This window comes from Paramormyrops kingsleyae, chromosome 23, assembly GCF_048594095.1.
Source record: "Paramormyrops kingsleyae isolate MSU_618 chromosome 23, PKINGS_0.4, whole genome shotgun sequence".
NCBI classification, from domain to species: Eukaryota; Metazoa; Chordata; class Actinopteri; order Osteoglossiformes; family Mormyridae; genus Paramormyrops; species Paramormyrops kingsleyae.
In genome coordinates, this window is record NC_132819.1 from 9854976 (window position 1) to 9870995 (window position 16020).

Consider the following 16020-nt stretch of genomic DNA (forward strand, 5'->3'; position numbering starts at 1 on the left):
TTAAAGCAAACTGAATCACAATAATTACATGGCTGTTTGGTTTCGGTTTCCTGACGTCACAGAGGCCGGGCGGCATAAAACGGTTAAAATGCGTCCGAGTCCAAGAACGGAGAAGCCAGTCTGCCTAAAGTCAGTCATCGTCAGGAACAGACAACACACCGGGGATTTGGGTTCTCTCGACAGGAGGAGGTTGTACAAAATGGCTGCAGGTTCGTATAATAATAATTAATGATAATTCATATTTTGTACGTTCTCCTATTATTGAACAATTATTAGCAACACAGACCATACAGCAAACATATATCAGGCATCATATCTTTTATAATTATAAAGCTGGTATGCCTGACTTGATATCCTTAACTATCAGGCCAGACTCTCGATGACTGGCAGAGAACCTTCAATCAGTTGAAACGGACAACATTTCCTGACAGTGACACCTGGAGGCTAGAGTTTAAGCACAACCTGCCTGAGAGACTGACTAACAACGGGACGATAATTGGCTGGAGGGTTTACCATCGCCGTGCTCACGGACGGTGAGGCCACCTTTTCGCGGAAACTGTCATTTTTTTTTAGATGTTTTATTACTATATATAATAATTATGCATTCTTAAAATTACAACAAAAAAAAGCTACCCTGTAGAACTTCATGACGTGCAACGTTATATGAAAAAAACGAAGTGAATTTGGTCTGCTAACAGCCATGATATATGACTTTATAAACAAATGTGTTTTTGAGTTTACTCAACTGATTTACAATGACCCTTTCAGGACCTGTGATAATTGTTTTAATTTTAAATTATATGAATAATTTAAATAGTGTGATATGAGGAATGAACACTGACCACACGGTATTTTGCGTGCTGAGTGACTGGTCCAGAATGATCGCTCATACATTTAGCAGTATGAGGACCTGCAGGCCCCGGCCACAGACACCGGCGGTGTGGATGATAAAGTATCTTCACGGCTCCCATTTCAGGTTCAGGTGCAGCAGCTGTCCCAATCAATGGACCTCAGACAGAGCTGTAGTCCTCTTCGCCTACCGCCACGAGAGGTTTAGGAATCAGGGAAAAGTCATGATACGGCTCTTTGGCCAGAGATGCCTCAATTGCAGGATGAATTATGAACAGCTGGAGTTGTCCATGAGGACTGTCCTGCGCGACCTCGTTCTTGAGATCAGGAGGAAGTGCTATCATGAGAGAAATGCCCCGGCCCCCCAAGGCCATGGCAGCGACAATATTGAGAGGGTGATGACCGGCCCCCATAGGGAAGAGCTATGCGAGGCCTGCGGTTATAGAAAAAATATCATCCATTAATCAATATCATGCAAATCATATAATAATCCAATCAGTAATTACTAATAAAACCTATGTTATCATTTATATTACAACTGTCAATTTAAATGATCTATGATTATGTAATGCATTACGATTTGTTAAAGAAAAGTATGGTACGTTGCATTTGATCTGTTAAACAGTTAATATTAGCTTGCACTTAGAAAACTAGGCTTTCATGCATAAGAGGAACTAACGTATTTTGGTATGATAGCTTGTGCTGCAAAAAGGACCAGATCATGGTACAGCCCTGACCCAAGAAGTAAGACTGTTGCAATATAAGAAATGCATGTATATTAGGGGTCAAGGATATGTGAAAAGAGAGCAAAAGAGCATATGGGGAACTGAAATGAAGAACTCAACTTCTTTGAACTGATAATGGGCACAGGATAATGATCATGAAAAGGTCGACCCTGCCTTGACCAGATAATGAGCCCCATTATGGAGTTGTAACTGGTGTCCACATATTTGACCCCTCCTTGACTGACTGTAAGCTGTCGTAATTTTTGGCTAATAAAAGATGTAAGCACCTGTTTTTCGGGGAACAGATCACAAGACGCATGGAAGACTGCTGAGTGCCTGTTCCCCAAATATTTGCAAAAGGAAATAAAGTTTTGTCAGACTCTTAAACTAATCGACTTCTGCCAAATTCCTTCCACACCGTCACAAAATCTGCGTTCGAGATGAGTAGCTCCTGTGGGGCCGAGCAGAGCAAGGCAGGCATTCTGCAGGCCTAACTCTCTATAGAGGGGACATGGGCTGGGGGATTGTGTGCTGCTTTGGGAACTGTCCTTTTTACCTGATAAATAATCAGCAGTAGGGGTTTTACAGCCTTGTGTTTGTAAGAGTGATACAAGCCATATTCGTGATATTCGGGAGAAATAGCAGATTACGCATCGGAACTGCCTGGGATACAAACGTCATGCGTGTGACTAAACTCTTCAGCCAATAACGGCAAAGGTGTGTCGTCACGGAGGCGGTTCCAGTTTGTGCAGCCGGGTAAGGTCGCAATGCATCTAACCGTAATGCATTGCGTCAGGATCAGAATGCGTTGCTTTAAGCCAGCGCTGTAAGCAAGTTGAACGCACCCAATGACCGGACTGGGGAAACAAACTGAAACGCGGACTAATGTAGAGGACTAATGACAACAACCAGAAACAGCTGATCACATGGGTATCCCACACGAGGTTAACGAGGGGGCGTGGCACATGGAAAGAGCGGATGATCGGGGTAGGACAGGGGTTATGTTAGGATAAGATCTTTATCGTTTTGGAAGCCATTAAGAAAAAAATGCTCTTCTTGTTTTATCCGGTTCATTTTGTGTTTAAATGCTAAAAAAACATATTTAGGTGTAATTTTGGGTGGCCATTATTTCTTATGGGAAAAAATCAATCAGAACTCGAACTTTTTAGGATTCGATCCGGAGACCGGAACGGATTAAGTTCGAGAACCGAGGTACCACTGTATATAAATGCATTTTTAATGCAATAATACGCCGACACCTCTCCGGGAGCCGACACCTCTCCGGGAGCCGACATCTTATCGTGGTGGAGGGGTTTGCGTGTTCCAATGATCCCAGGAGCTAAGTTGCCCGGGGCTTTATGCCCCTGGTAGGGTCACCCAAGGCAAACAGGTCCTGGGTGAGGAACCGGACAAAGTGCGGCTCGTCAGACCCTTATGATGAATACAAACATGGATTCACGATTTCCCTTGCCCGGACGCGGGTCACTGGGGCCCCCCCCTGGAGCCAGGCCTGGGGGTGGGGCTCGATGGCGAGCGCATGGTGGCCAGGCCTACACCCATGGGGCCTGGTCGGGCACAGCCCGAACAAGGCACGTGGGTCCCCCCTCCAATGGGCTCACCACCTGTAGGAGGGGCCATAGGGGTCGGGTGCATTGTGAGCTGGGCAGTGGCCAAAGGCGGGGACCTTGGCGGTCCGATCCTCGGCTGCAGAAGCTAGCTCTAGGGACATGGAATGTCACCTCTCTGGTGGGGAAGGAGCCTGAGCTGGTGCGCGAGGCTGCGAGGTTCCAACTAGATATAGTTGGGTTCGCCTTGACGCACGGCTTGGGCTCTGGCACCAGTCTCCTCGAAGGGGGTTGGACCCTCTTCCACTCTGGAGTTGCTCACAGGGAGAGGCGCCGAGCTGGGGTGGGCATACTTATTGCTCCCTGGCTGGGCGCCTGTACATTGGGGTTTACCGCAGTAGACGAGAGGGTAGCCTCCCTTCGCCTTCGAGTGGTGGGACGGGTCCTGACTGTTGTTTGCGCTTATGCGCCAAACGGCAGTTCAGAATACCCACCCTTTTTGGAGTCCTTGGAAGGGGTGTTGGAGAGCGCTCCCCCCGGGGACTCTCTTGTTCTGCTGGGGGACTTCAATGCTCACGTGGGCAATGACAGTGAGACCTGGAGTGGCGTGATTGGGAGGAACGCCCCCCCCGATCTGAACCTGAGTGGTGTTCTGTTGTTGGACTTCTGTGCTCGTCACGGATTGTCCATAATGAACACCATGTTCAGGCATAAGGGTGTTCATATGTGCACTTGGCACCAGGACACCCTAGGCCGCAGTTTGATGATCGACTTTGTAGTCGTGTCGTCGGACTTGCGGCCGCATGTCTTGGACACTCGGGTGAGGAGAGGGGCGGAGCTGTCAACTGATCACTACCTGGTGGTGGGTTGGCTCCGCTGGTGGGGGAGGAAGCCGGCCAGGCCTGGCAGGCCCAAGCGTATAGTGAGGGTCTGTTGGGAACGTCTGCCGGAATCCCCTGTCAGAGGGAGTTTCAACTCCTACCTCCGGCAGAACTTCTCCCATGTTCCGGGGGAGGCGGGGGACATAGCGTCCGAATGGGCCATGTTCCGCGCCTCCATTGTGGAGGCGGCTGACCGGAGCTGTGGCCTTAAGGTGGTCGGAGCTTGTCGCGGCAGCAATCCCCGAACCCGCTGGTGGACACCGGTGGTGAGGGATGCCGTCAAGCTGAAGAAGGAATCCTATCGGGCCTTTTTGGCCTGTGGGACTCCGGAAGCAGCTGATGAGTACTGGCAGGCTAAGCGGAACGCGGCTTCGGCGGTCGCTGAGGCAAAAACTCGGGTATGGGAGGAGTTTGGCGAGGCCATAGAGAATGACTTCCGGATGGCTTCGAGGAGATTCTGGTCCACCATCCGGCATCTCAGGGTGGGAAAGCGGTGCAGCATCAACACTGTTTATGGTGGGAATGGTGCGCTGCTGACCTCAGCTCGGGACGTTGTGGGTTGGTGGAAGGAATACTTCGAAGACCTCCTCAATCCCACCGACACGCCTTCCAATGAGGAAGCAGAGTCTGGGGACTTGGGGGTGGACTTACCTATCTCTGGGGCAGAGGTTGCTGAGGTGGTTAAAAAGCTCCTTGGTGGCTGGGCCCCGGGGGTGGATGAGATCCGCCCGGAGTTCCTCAAGGCTCTGGATGTTGGGGGGCTGTCTTGGTTGACACGCATCTGCGGCATTGCGTGGACATCGGGGGCGGTGCCTCTGGATTGGCAGACCGGGGTGGTGGTCCCCATCTTTAAGAAGGGAGACCGGAGGGTGTGTTCCAACTATAGGGGGATCACACTCCTCAGCCTCCCTGGTAAGGTCTATTCGGGGGTGCTGGAGAGGAGGGTCCGTCGGATAGTCGAACCTCGGATTCAGGAGGAGCAGTGTGGTTTTCGTCCTGGTCGTGGAACAGTGGACCAGCTCTATGCTCTCAGCAGGGTCCTGGAGGGTGTGTGGGAGTTTGCCCAACCAGTCTACATGTGCTTTGTGGACTTGGAGAAGGCATTCGACCGCGTCCCTCGGGGAGTCCTGTGGGGGGTGCTCCGGGAGTACGGGGTGCCGGACTGCCTTATAAGGGCTGTTCGATCCCTGTACGACCGGTGTCAGAGCTTGGTCCGCATTGCCGGCAGTAAGTCGGACTCATTCCCAGTGAGGGTTGGACTCCGCCAGGGCAGCACCTCCAAATCCGAGACCATGGTCCTCAGCCGGAAAAGGGTGGAGTGCTCTCTCCAGGTCGGGGAGGAGGTCCTTCCCCAAGTGGAGGAGTTTAAGTATCTCGGGGTCTTGTTCACGAGTGAGGGAAGGATGGAGCGGGAGATCGACAGGCGGATCGGTGCGGCGTCGGCAGTGATGCGGGAGCTGCATCGGTCTGTCGTGGTGAAGAAGGAGCTGAGCCAAAAGGCAAAGCTCTCGATTTACCGGTCAATCTACGTTCCTACCCTCACCTATGGTCATGAGCTGTGGGTAGTGACCGAAAGAACGAGATCGCGAGTGCAAGCGGCCGAAATGAGTTTTCTCTGCAGGCTGGCTGGGCTCTCCCTTAGAGATAGGGTGAGGAGCTCGGTCATTCGGGAGAGACTCAGAGTAGCGCCGCTGCTCCTCCGCATTGAGAGGAGCCAGATGAGGTGTCTCGGGCATCTGCTTAGGATGCCTCCTGGACGCCACCCTGGTGAGGTGTTCCGGGCATGTCCCACTGGGAGGAGGCCCCGGGGAAGACCCAGGACACGCTGGAGGGACTATGTCTCTCGGCTGGCCTGGGAACGCCTCGGGATTCCCCCAGAGGAGCTGGAGGAAGTGGCTGGGGAGAGGGAAGTCTGGGTTTCCCTGCTGAGACTGCTGCCCCCGCGACCTGACCTCGGATAAGCGGAAGTAAATGGATGGATGGATAATACATTTTTATTGTCTTGTGCTATTGTGTAATGTAAAAATAAAAAGCTCATATTAAATGTTAATAAATGTGAAGAAATCCTGAATGATGTATGCTAATGTGATCTCAGTATTTTCTGGTGTAAGGAGTATTGTGGTTAGTGCTTGTTAAAAAAAACACAGAAAATCTGTCACGGCAGGAGCAATGGAAGGTACACAGGCTGGAAATTTTATTAAAGATACAATTAGCAAAAGAAAATTAAATGGATATGTGGGGTCACACAAAAGGAAATGAAGGACAGGGAGGCAGGGATGCAGTCGGACAGGGGACTGACAGAACCAACACTGGAAGGTGTCACACCAGAAATCTAGTTTTACTGACCTGGAATGAAAAACTTCAAGGGAGCTGTTGGGTTCACAGACTCCTGTCCCCTGGATCCTGGAAGAAAAACTCAGTTTCAACCAACTTTAATGAATTAATTTAAATAAAAGTAGTAAACCTTAATTTTAAAAGTAGTGAACCTTTAACTTAGTCCATTGGAGCAGTGAATACAGATATTCAGTTTTCTGGCTTTAATAACCTTTAACGGAAGCTGGGGTGTTTTTGATGACAGAATTGCGATGTCCAGTACACAGAAGACGATGCAAACCGATTATTTTTGTGCTTCAAACCATTTCGTGATTTGTGCAAAATCATTTTAATAGCTAACATAATAGGTCCTTTCAGCTGAAATGACATGGAGGTTTAGCATTTTGGGCTCATGGCGACTGTTGCACACCCCTTTGTTTCCCACATTGCTTTATGTATGATTTTTAATTATTTTTGAATGTTTGAATGTATCCATATAATGTGCAATGGGACAAATAATAATAATAATAATAATAATAATAATAATAATACATTTTATTTATAACACACTTTACATTTCAGAGAAAATCTCTAAGTGCTACAAAACCTCAGCAATCTAAAAAAAGAGCTCCTCTTCCGCTACCGCCTGCAGAGCTTGGCATGCCGAGGAACCATCATCATGAAGCCCAATTGCCAGACCTGCTCCCATTGCCGCGGGGATTCTAATTGGCCGGGGTTCTCCCTGGAGGAAGTACAGAAAGCCCTGCTCCACCTCTTCAACGAGATCAAGAACAACTGCTATGGTTCTCTACACCAAACCCCATGAGAGCGCGCTATGCAAAGCCAGCAGTCACAACATCTACTGCCAGAATGAGTAGTGCCTGCGGGGCCGAGCACAGGAAGGCAGGCATTCTGCAGGCCTAACTCTCTGTAGAAGGGACATGGGCTGGGGGATTGTGTGCTGCTTTGGGAACTGTCCTTTTTACCTGATAAATAACCAGCAAAGAAAAACTCAGTTTCGAACAACTTTAATAAATTAATTTAAATTAAAATAGTAAACCTTAATTTTGTTCAAATTAGTACTTACTAAGCATTGCAGTTATGCATATAGTGAATCAACAAAATTTAGTCTTAGAAGATTTTTAAAAATGTTAACCAACTGACCATAACAAGGCAAGAGCCAAAACGGCAACGGAAATGAAAGCATGACTCTTCTGTGCTGAAAGCAGCTTCCAAGTGGCTGCTGGGTCACGTGCTGACGAAGCGTTTCTCTGCCGAGGAATGAAAGTTTTGGGTGAAACCAGACACGTTCCTCCCTGCACCACCAAAAAGGGGGTCGACATCCATGCAACTACATTGACAATAAAATTATAATAAAATACTTACAGAAATAACAGGAGGGTATGCACTCTCGCCCCTGTGTTACAAAATGGGCATTATAGGCATAATATTAATTTAAAACATGCCTAAACATCTGGACTGTGATGGGAGGTGCGGGTCAGGTCAGGTTGGGTTGGGTTGGGCTGGGCGGTGGCTCTGAGGCTAGAGATCTGTGCCAGCAATCTGAGGGTGGCTGGTTTGAATCCTGTAAATGCTAGGAGTGGTCCTGCTCTGTTGGGCCCTTGAGCAAAGCCCTTAACCTGCAATTTCTTTATCCTGGGTATGACGTTAATCTACATCCAGCCCTATAAGCAGGTCCTCCAACTTACAGGGGGAATTTGGGGGTTGGTGGCAGGATTGGCACTCCAGCCACCAGAAAAATATCACACTGTTCCATTCCACTCAAACTAGCCTGGTGCTGAGGTATCGCCCGCCCCATGGCTGCACTGGGGTTCTCATCCCTGAGGTGGGTTGTCCTGTGAGGGTGTGGCAATGTGCTCTAATCAGTGCACCCCCCCCCCCCCCCCCCCACAAAGTGATACAGGAAATGTATCAGGAAAAATGCGGTACTAGAATAGTCTAGATGACTTTTTGTCATCCCCCCTTCTTCCCGATGTTGTCGCTGCTTAATTGAAGAATACTCTATCTATCCTGTGCAGGCAGACCCACGACGGTCTGTGACATCATGGGGAAGGCTTGGTCACTTAACTCCACACTGTTCTGATTTGTTTTTGGTACCACCTCTGAAGCAATCGCCTTTATTGTGCAAACAACATTACAAGCGCAAACAATGACTATAACTGGGCTCCACTATTATTGGCCGCTGAGGGTGTGTGTGCTTACAGCTGGGGGGCGTTTTGTTCTCTGTATTTCAGTGAATCTTCCCGGTCTCTGTCAGGATGGAAACAAGTTTTGTGTAGATCAGAAACAACCCGTAAGTGTGGCAGTAATACACAAAATTGCTTAAATTTGTTGTGGACAAAAATATTCAGATTGGGAGCCATTTCTGCGTTGCTTCCTCTGCTGGATTCCCACCGAGTCTAAAATACTGCTGTCCGGAACATGACTCCTGTAAGCGCTTTCATTTTAGTGACTTTCGTGGCTTTGTGTGGCTCTAAGGGCGCACTGAGCGGCAATGTGCTGGTGGTGCCAGGAGAGTACAGCCACTGGCTCAACATGCGTGCCATGCTGGAGGAGCTGGTGAACCGCAATCACAGCGTCACCGTGCTGGTGAATTCCGCCTCCCCGACGGTGGACTACACCCGCCCGGAGCGCTTCCACATCGAGGTCTTCCAAGTGCCTTTCAGCAAGAGTTCAGAATTTCTCTGTTCTTGTACATTGATGGCTTGAGGTGTCAAACCCTCTAGGGTCATCCAGGAAGAAGCACAAGCTATACAGAATTTATTTGGCATATTTGCTTGGCAATCTCCACCCCAAATATCGCTCCTCACTTCATGCCATTCTGCTTGCACTGCTGTCCAAGGTCAGCGCCATTAAGGAATATGGCTATGATGAAGTCCTTCGCCCTCTTGTTAAGGACCTTGTGTCTCTTGAGAGTCAAGGTGTGTATGTTCAGCAGTTAGGAGCCAGCAATAGAGGAACTGTATCATTTGTTGCTGTTGACAATCTTGCTGCTCATCCTTTGGGCGGATTCTTTGAAAGCTTTACAGTAAGTCACGTGTGTCGATTCTGTATGGCTACGCATGAGGAAATACAGCACAAAGAAATGCAGTCAGGCGCATTCCAAGAAAGAACAAAAGAAAGGCATGATCAGCTTGTGCAAGAGTTACTGCAGGATGCAACCTTGGGTCAACAATATGGTGTAAAAGAAGCTGCTTGCTGAGTGAAAGCTTGACGCACTTTCATGTTGTTAATAGTCTCCCACCAGACCTTTTGCACGACCTTTTGGAGGTCATAGTTCCTTTTGAGTTGGCCTTATGTTTAAAGGCACTGATAGCAAAAGCATACTTTTCACTTTTTGATTTGAATATGGCCATCAAGCAGTTTCCTTATTCGTTTTCTGAAAAAAACAAACCAACCTCAGGTCATCAGGAAAACATTTGCCTCCCAGGGAACAATTGTGAGAAATGGCCATGAAAATTGGGCTCTTCTTCGACTTCTACCTCTTTTGATAGGCCGCCTCATTCCAGAGGGCGACCAGGTTTGGGAGGTTTTGATGCTCTTGGAAGATGTAGTGGAGTTGTCATTGTCCCCAGGTATCATAGAGCAGCCTGTGTACTTCCTGCAGAGCAAAATTTCAGAACAAAGAGATGCATTATAAAGAGCATTCCCAGACGAAAGACTATGACCTAAGCCAGGGGTGTCCAATCTTATCCGCAAAGGGCCGCTGTGTGTGCGGGTTTTCGCTGCAACTCCCTAATTAGATTACTAATTAGAGGACTGATTAGCTGAAGAGTCCTCACACCTGGGTTTGAACAGCTGACCTACAGGTTATCCCAAAAACCTGCATACACACCGGCCCTTTGCGGATAAGATTGGACACCCCTGACCTAAGCACTGCTATGTGGAGATTACTCAGAGCTCATTAACGTGTTTGGGCCTCTTTCTCAGGTGTGGACAATGCGCTTTGAAAGAAAAAGCTGTCCGTCACACCAACAATTTCAAGAACATAGCCCTCCCTCAAGCTGTGAGGCATCAGAAAATGATGGCATTCCATCTCTCTGCCACCTCCTTTTTTAAATTGTCCACTGAGCTTACAAAAGTGAAGTCTGTGATGATTTCTTCATTTTCTGAAAATGTCCAGAGCCCGACAGAGCACAGTCCTTGTAGCCTCCTCTGCATGCTTAGATGATGTTAAGTATAGTGCAACTGGTGACACGGTGGCGCAGTGGTTAGCACTGCTGCCTCATAGCAAGAAGGTCCTGTCATGCCCACACGGGTGGGACCAAGCACCTGCAGATGATTAACAACTAATCGTTCCCCTTCTTACGCCGGTAAACTGGTGCAAAATATTTTTGCCATTTCTAATGAGCTGTACTGAGCGTTTTCTCTGTCTCTTGTCTTCCCTACCTGCCCTGCATGCTGTGTCCTGCCTGCCCTGCCCTGCCTGCTCCTTCCTGCCCTGCTGTCCCGTCGATCCTGTTCCTCCCTTCCCGTCGTCACCCCATCTCATCCTTCCGTGTAGGACTGATCTCACCGGTGACCGACTTCTGCCTGCATCCCGACCTCTCTTTGGGATCTCCCTTTTGGACTTGTTTGCTTTGTTTATTAAATAATAAACCTTTTGGCCACTGCATTTTGGGGTCTGCCTCCTCCATCCTTACTGTTCATCACAGGTCCTGGGTTCACACGCTCTCCCTGTGTTTGCATGGGTTTTCACCAGGGACTCTGGTGTCCTCTCACAGTCCAAAGGCGTGCAGGGTGGGCTGATTGGCGTGTCTCAAATGGCCCTGTAGTTCTGTGAGTGTGTGTGCCTTGTGGTGTGTTGGCACTCACCCAGGGTTGGTTCCTGTCTGCGCCTGTAGTTCCTGGGATAGGCTCCGGGCCCCCCTGTGGGGATTAAGTGGTCATGATCATGGATGGATGGTTGGAAGTATAGTGTGGACATGATGGTTTCAGTTGGTTCATGTTCTGGGCTCCCGGATTTCAGAATGATAACAAAGATTGTGGTAATCAACACTAACATTGTGTGTAACATTGCATGCATGCAACGAAACTGGAAAATTTAAAAACCAAGTTGGGCGAAGGCTGGAAATCCTACATCAATGTATTTGCTCAGTTTTATCTAACATGAGTATAAAATGTATGTCAATGTAGCAGGTGGAGATCCTTTGATTTGTGGGGTTGTGTTGTGTGCTCAGTCTGTTAATCAATTATCCACATGAGGGCACCTTATGTAAGGTTTTGGTGCTCAGCATGACAGGTCCCTGACTTGTCGGCGTTGATACTGCCCACTTCCGGGTCACCCCATTTCCTTCGACTGCGGTTAGTAAGGTAGTAGTAGCAGCTGTTTTGCTTCCTATTCGTTACGTTTTGCAATTGACTGTATGTTTGCTTTCGATAGTGGTGCAGCGAAGTAACTCTGAAGGCAGCGTGTAGCAGAACAGTCTCTTTTCCAGTGTGACACCGGTATGGTCTTTTCCTCTCTTGCGTGTGATGGAGGGCGCTGCCTGAGTGGTACTGTATGTATGCCTCACAGTTATCGGTTTTGCCCTTCGTTTTGGCTGTGGCACATAAACTGTATTTACTTTTCTAATAGATGGTGTCTGGACGATTTAACGGCTGCAAGATTAACGCTGCAGGGACTAAATTTGTAGGACCACTGCTACTCTGTTGGATCTGTTTATGTTTTGGTTTTATGTTTCTTTTCATTTTCATTGTGTTTTGTGTTAAGTGGTTGTTTTGTATTTAATGTTTAAACTTATGTTGAGTTTATTGGTGTTTATTATCTTGTTTGATGTGAATTCTTTTGTTCTCTCTTTTCACAATCTTATGGGAGTGTTCTTTTTTTCCACTTGTGTGTGTGTGTGGCCGGTCATTTTAGCGTTTGTTTAGAACTGGCCAGTGTGGGGTTAGTGTATGGGGGGGGACTGGAGTTTTCTATGTGAGCTGTGCGAGTTTATTTTGGATTAGAGTGAGTTTTGCTGGTTATTTCTGTTTTACGGAGCCCTTACGCCTTGACCATCTATTCCCCACTATCTGACCCCTAGCTCTTATTTGGTGTCATTGGGATGAAGCTTTTGTGCTTTGCTGTGTTTGTAGAGTTTGTGTAATAAAAGTATTATGTTAAGTGGTAACGCGTCTCCTGCCAGGGCATATACCGAACCTGGTTGCCTTATTGTGTTAGAGGAGGAGTAGTTATTTCCTTGGGTGAAATTCCTAGGGTAGCGCCACATTCTGGCGCAATCGTTTGGATTACGCATTAAGGCAGAGTTGTGTCCTCCATTGGTTTTGTTTTGTCTGCCTAAAGTCAGTCATCGTCAGGAACAGATAACACACCGGGGATTTGGGCTCTCTAGATAGGAGGAGGTTGTGCAAAATGGCTGCAGGTTCATATAATAATAATAATAATAATTAATATTTTAATTAATAATAATTCATATTTTGAACGTTCTCCTGTTGTTGAACAATTCTTAGCAACAAACATAAATCAGGCATCGTATCTTTTATAATTATAAAGCTGGTATGTCTGACTTTATACCCTTAACTATCAGGTCAGCTTCCCAATCTCTGGTCGGAAACCTTCGATGAGCTGAAACATGAGCTGCTTCATAACTGGACGCTGAACTACAGCAACAACCTGTCTCACGGTGAGACGATGAGAGGCTGGAGGAAATGGCATCACAGTGCTCATGGAAGGTGAGGCCGCCTTTTCGCAGAAACTGACATGTTTTTAGATGTTTTATTTATTACTATGTATAGTGATTATGCCAGCTTAAAACTACAAAAAACGACCATAAGAAAAAAACAAAGTGAATTTGGTCTGCTAACAGCCGTGACATGATTATTGTTAAAGTTTTCTTTATTGAGTATTTCAACACTTCCAACACATTGTCAAATTATATTTCCAACACTTCCACTTAATTTTACAATTGTTCTAAGACAAAAACAAATTAGAGAAGACAGCTATGTTCAATTTCACGAAAATTATGAACAATTATGACTTTATAAACAGATGTCAGGAATTAAGCGGGAGTATACTGCAGTGGGTCAGTCAGGTGCGAGCGGTTTTTATTAAACAGACTGTAATCCAGAGGAAAAAAAAAACAGAATCATGTTTCCGGGCTCGTGGTCGGTAGACAGGCGGGGGTCGGGCGATCTTCGTAGGAATCCAGGGGGCAAGGCAGGCTCATCAGGCGATCGTCGTCGGCACTTATAGGGCAAGGCTGATATCGCAGTCGGGGAAAACAGATCAGAGTCAGGGTACAAGCATGCAGGCAGAGGCAGTGGTGGAGCTAGACTTTTATTTAAGGGGTGGCCAAAGGGTGAGCAAGGGTTTCTCAGAGGGGTCCATATAAATATGATAAATTAAGGAAAAAAATATTTTTCTGGTACACACTCATAATAAACAATGAGTTTGTAATTGTTTGTTGAATAAACACAACAAACATTTACAAAATCATAAACACCAATCATAAAGACCAAGCCTAACCTAATTATTGAAATTAATGAATCTAGGCAGCTAATTAAACCCTCGCATTACAGTATAGTGAAGCTGATTCAAAGCTTTAATATGACATGAATAGTCTGCTTACATGCAGTAGGAAACTAATGATTGGTTCTCCATATATACACTTACCACACAGACTTCAAGCAAGGGCTAGCTTTGATAAAATAATAGAACAACACTATAATTCAGCATGTGCACTAAAACATACATACGTACAAAGACGCTGTCTAAAAGACGATCTATATCAGCACGAGCAGGGCTCGTGGCTAATTTAAACGAGACATGGATCCGCAGACAGTGCGCAACACTTTCATGCTGCTATTTTTTATGTACTGCAAGTGTGTGACCACCTCTAATTAGGAAGGTAATACAGTGTAATATGTTATAAATACCTGCTTAACTCCTGCTGTTATCGATACCGCGGGTGTGGTTTGGATCATGTAGAAACGCGTGCCACTGCCAGAGCTTTTAGCCAATGACATGTCAGTAGGCAGCACGCACAGGGTACTGCCACGTCGGGATGCCTTCAGGGGCACTCAGAAATTACAGTTTTCCGCTCAAATCTTTGCCCGGTTTCCTCATTGGCAAATTTTAATTTCCAGCCGGGTGGCACTGGGGGTGGCAAGGGCTCTGTTGGGGGTGGCAAGGGCTCTGTTGCGGGCGGCAATTGCCACCCCTGCCACCCCTTTGGCTGCGCCCCTGGGCAGAGGTCTAGACAGGTGGTTGGGATACGGGAAAAAACTGTTAGAACTCGCTAATAGAGCTGAAGATCTCATGTCTGGCTGGCGCGCCAGAAGCGAATAAGAAAGACTATCCATTAAACCCGATGAGCTTCAGCTGTCGGAGGGCGGCGTGCTGTAACCGGTTGTCCCGGTTCCCGGAGCCAGCGAGGAGCGAGCAGTTCGGTAGCTGCGACACTCACTTCTCAGCAAACCCCGAGGGCGCAAAAAGGAATCCCCGCGTGACGTCAACGGGGCTTCCTCAGAGCGGTCCATGACAACAGATGTGTTCTTGCGTTTTACTCAACTGATTTACAATGACCCTTTCAGTACCTGTAATAATTATTTTATAATTATATGAATAATTTAAATAGTGTAATATGAGGAATGGACATTGACGACAGGGTATTTTGCGTGCTGAGTGACTGGTCCAGAATGATCGCTCATACATTTAGCAGTATGAGGACCTGCAGGCCCCGGCCACAGACATCGACAGTGTGGGTGATAAAGAATCTTCACGGCTCCCGTTTCAGGTTCAGCTGCAGCAGAAGCAGATGTCTCAGGACATGGTCCTCAGTCGAAGCTGTAGTCCTTTTCGGCTACTGCAGGCAGAGAAACATCATTATGCGGCTCTTTGGCCAGCGATGCCCCAATTGCAGGGGTGATTATGAACAGCCGGTGTTCCCCAAGGCGGAAATAGAGAACGTCCTGCGCCGCCTCTTTGATGATATCAGGACCAACTTGGAGAACTAGGAGGGTGGCATAGACCATGGCAACAACAGTTTTGTGGGGGAGGGGAGAGGACAACATAGGAGAAATCTACATGTGTGAGGCCTGCCATCACAATATCTGTCCTTTTTTACCTGATAAATAACCAGCAGTAGGGGTTTTAAACCCTTGTGTTTGTAAGAGTTTTACAAGCTGATTACCCATAAATCACTGTATATAAGCAGACTGACATCTATACTCTGTAAAATAAAATTGAGTTTGAATTCAATATGAAAATCTTTCAGCTTCTGAATTTGACTACATATCAATGCATTTTTAATGCAATAATATATTTCATATTTCTCGTGCTATTGTGTGATGTAAAAATAAAATCCTCATATTAAATAAGATTGAAGAAATCCTGAGCAATATATGCTAATGAAATCTCAATATTTTTTGGAGTAAGGAGTATTGTGGTTAGTGCTTGTTAAAAACAACACAGAAAATCTGAGACGAGGGGAGCGACGGAAGGTACACAAGCTGTGGACTCAGAGTTGGAAATTTTATTAAAGACAAAATTAGCAAAAAATTTCAAATGGATACGAGGGGTCACACAAAAGGAAATGGGAGAGACAGGGAGGCAGGGATGGAGTCGGACAGGGGACTGACAGAACCAACACTTAGTGAATGGAAGGTGTCACACCAGAAATCTAGTTTTACTGACGTGGAATGATAAAGTACAAGGGAGCT

At 47.0% G+C, this 16020-nt stretch overlaps 2 long non-coding RNA genes across 2 annotated transcripts; both read left to right on the plus strand.

The window, feature by feature from the left end:
• Positions 1–92: 92 nt before the first annotated feature.
• Positions 93–1944, plus strand: LOC140577570 (uncharacterized). Its single transcript, XR_011984935.1, has 3 exons — positions 93–209; positions 368–533; positions 977–1944. It is a non-coding gene; the product is annotated as an uncharacterized lncRNA (long non-coding RNA).
• A 9138-nt stretch (positions 1945–11082) lies between these two features.
• On the plus strand, positions 11083–15559 carry LOC111839676 (uncharacterized). The gene is made up of 3 exons (XR_011985048.1): positions 11083–12722; positions 12888–13032; positions 15096–15559. It is a non-coding gene; the product is annotated as an uncharacterized lncRNA (long non-coding RNA).
• Positions 15560–16020: the final 461 nt, after the last annotated feature.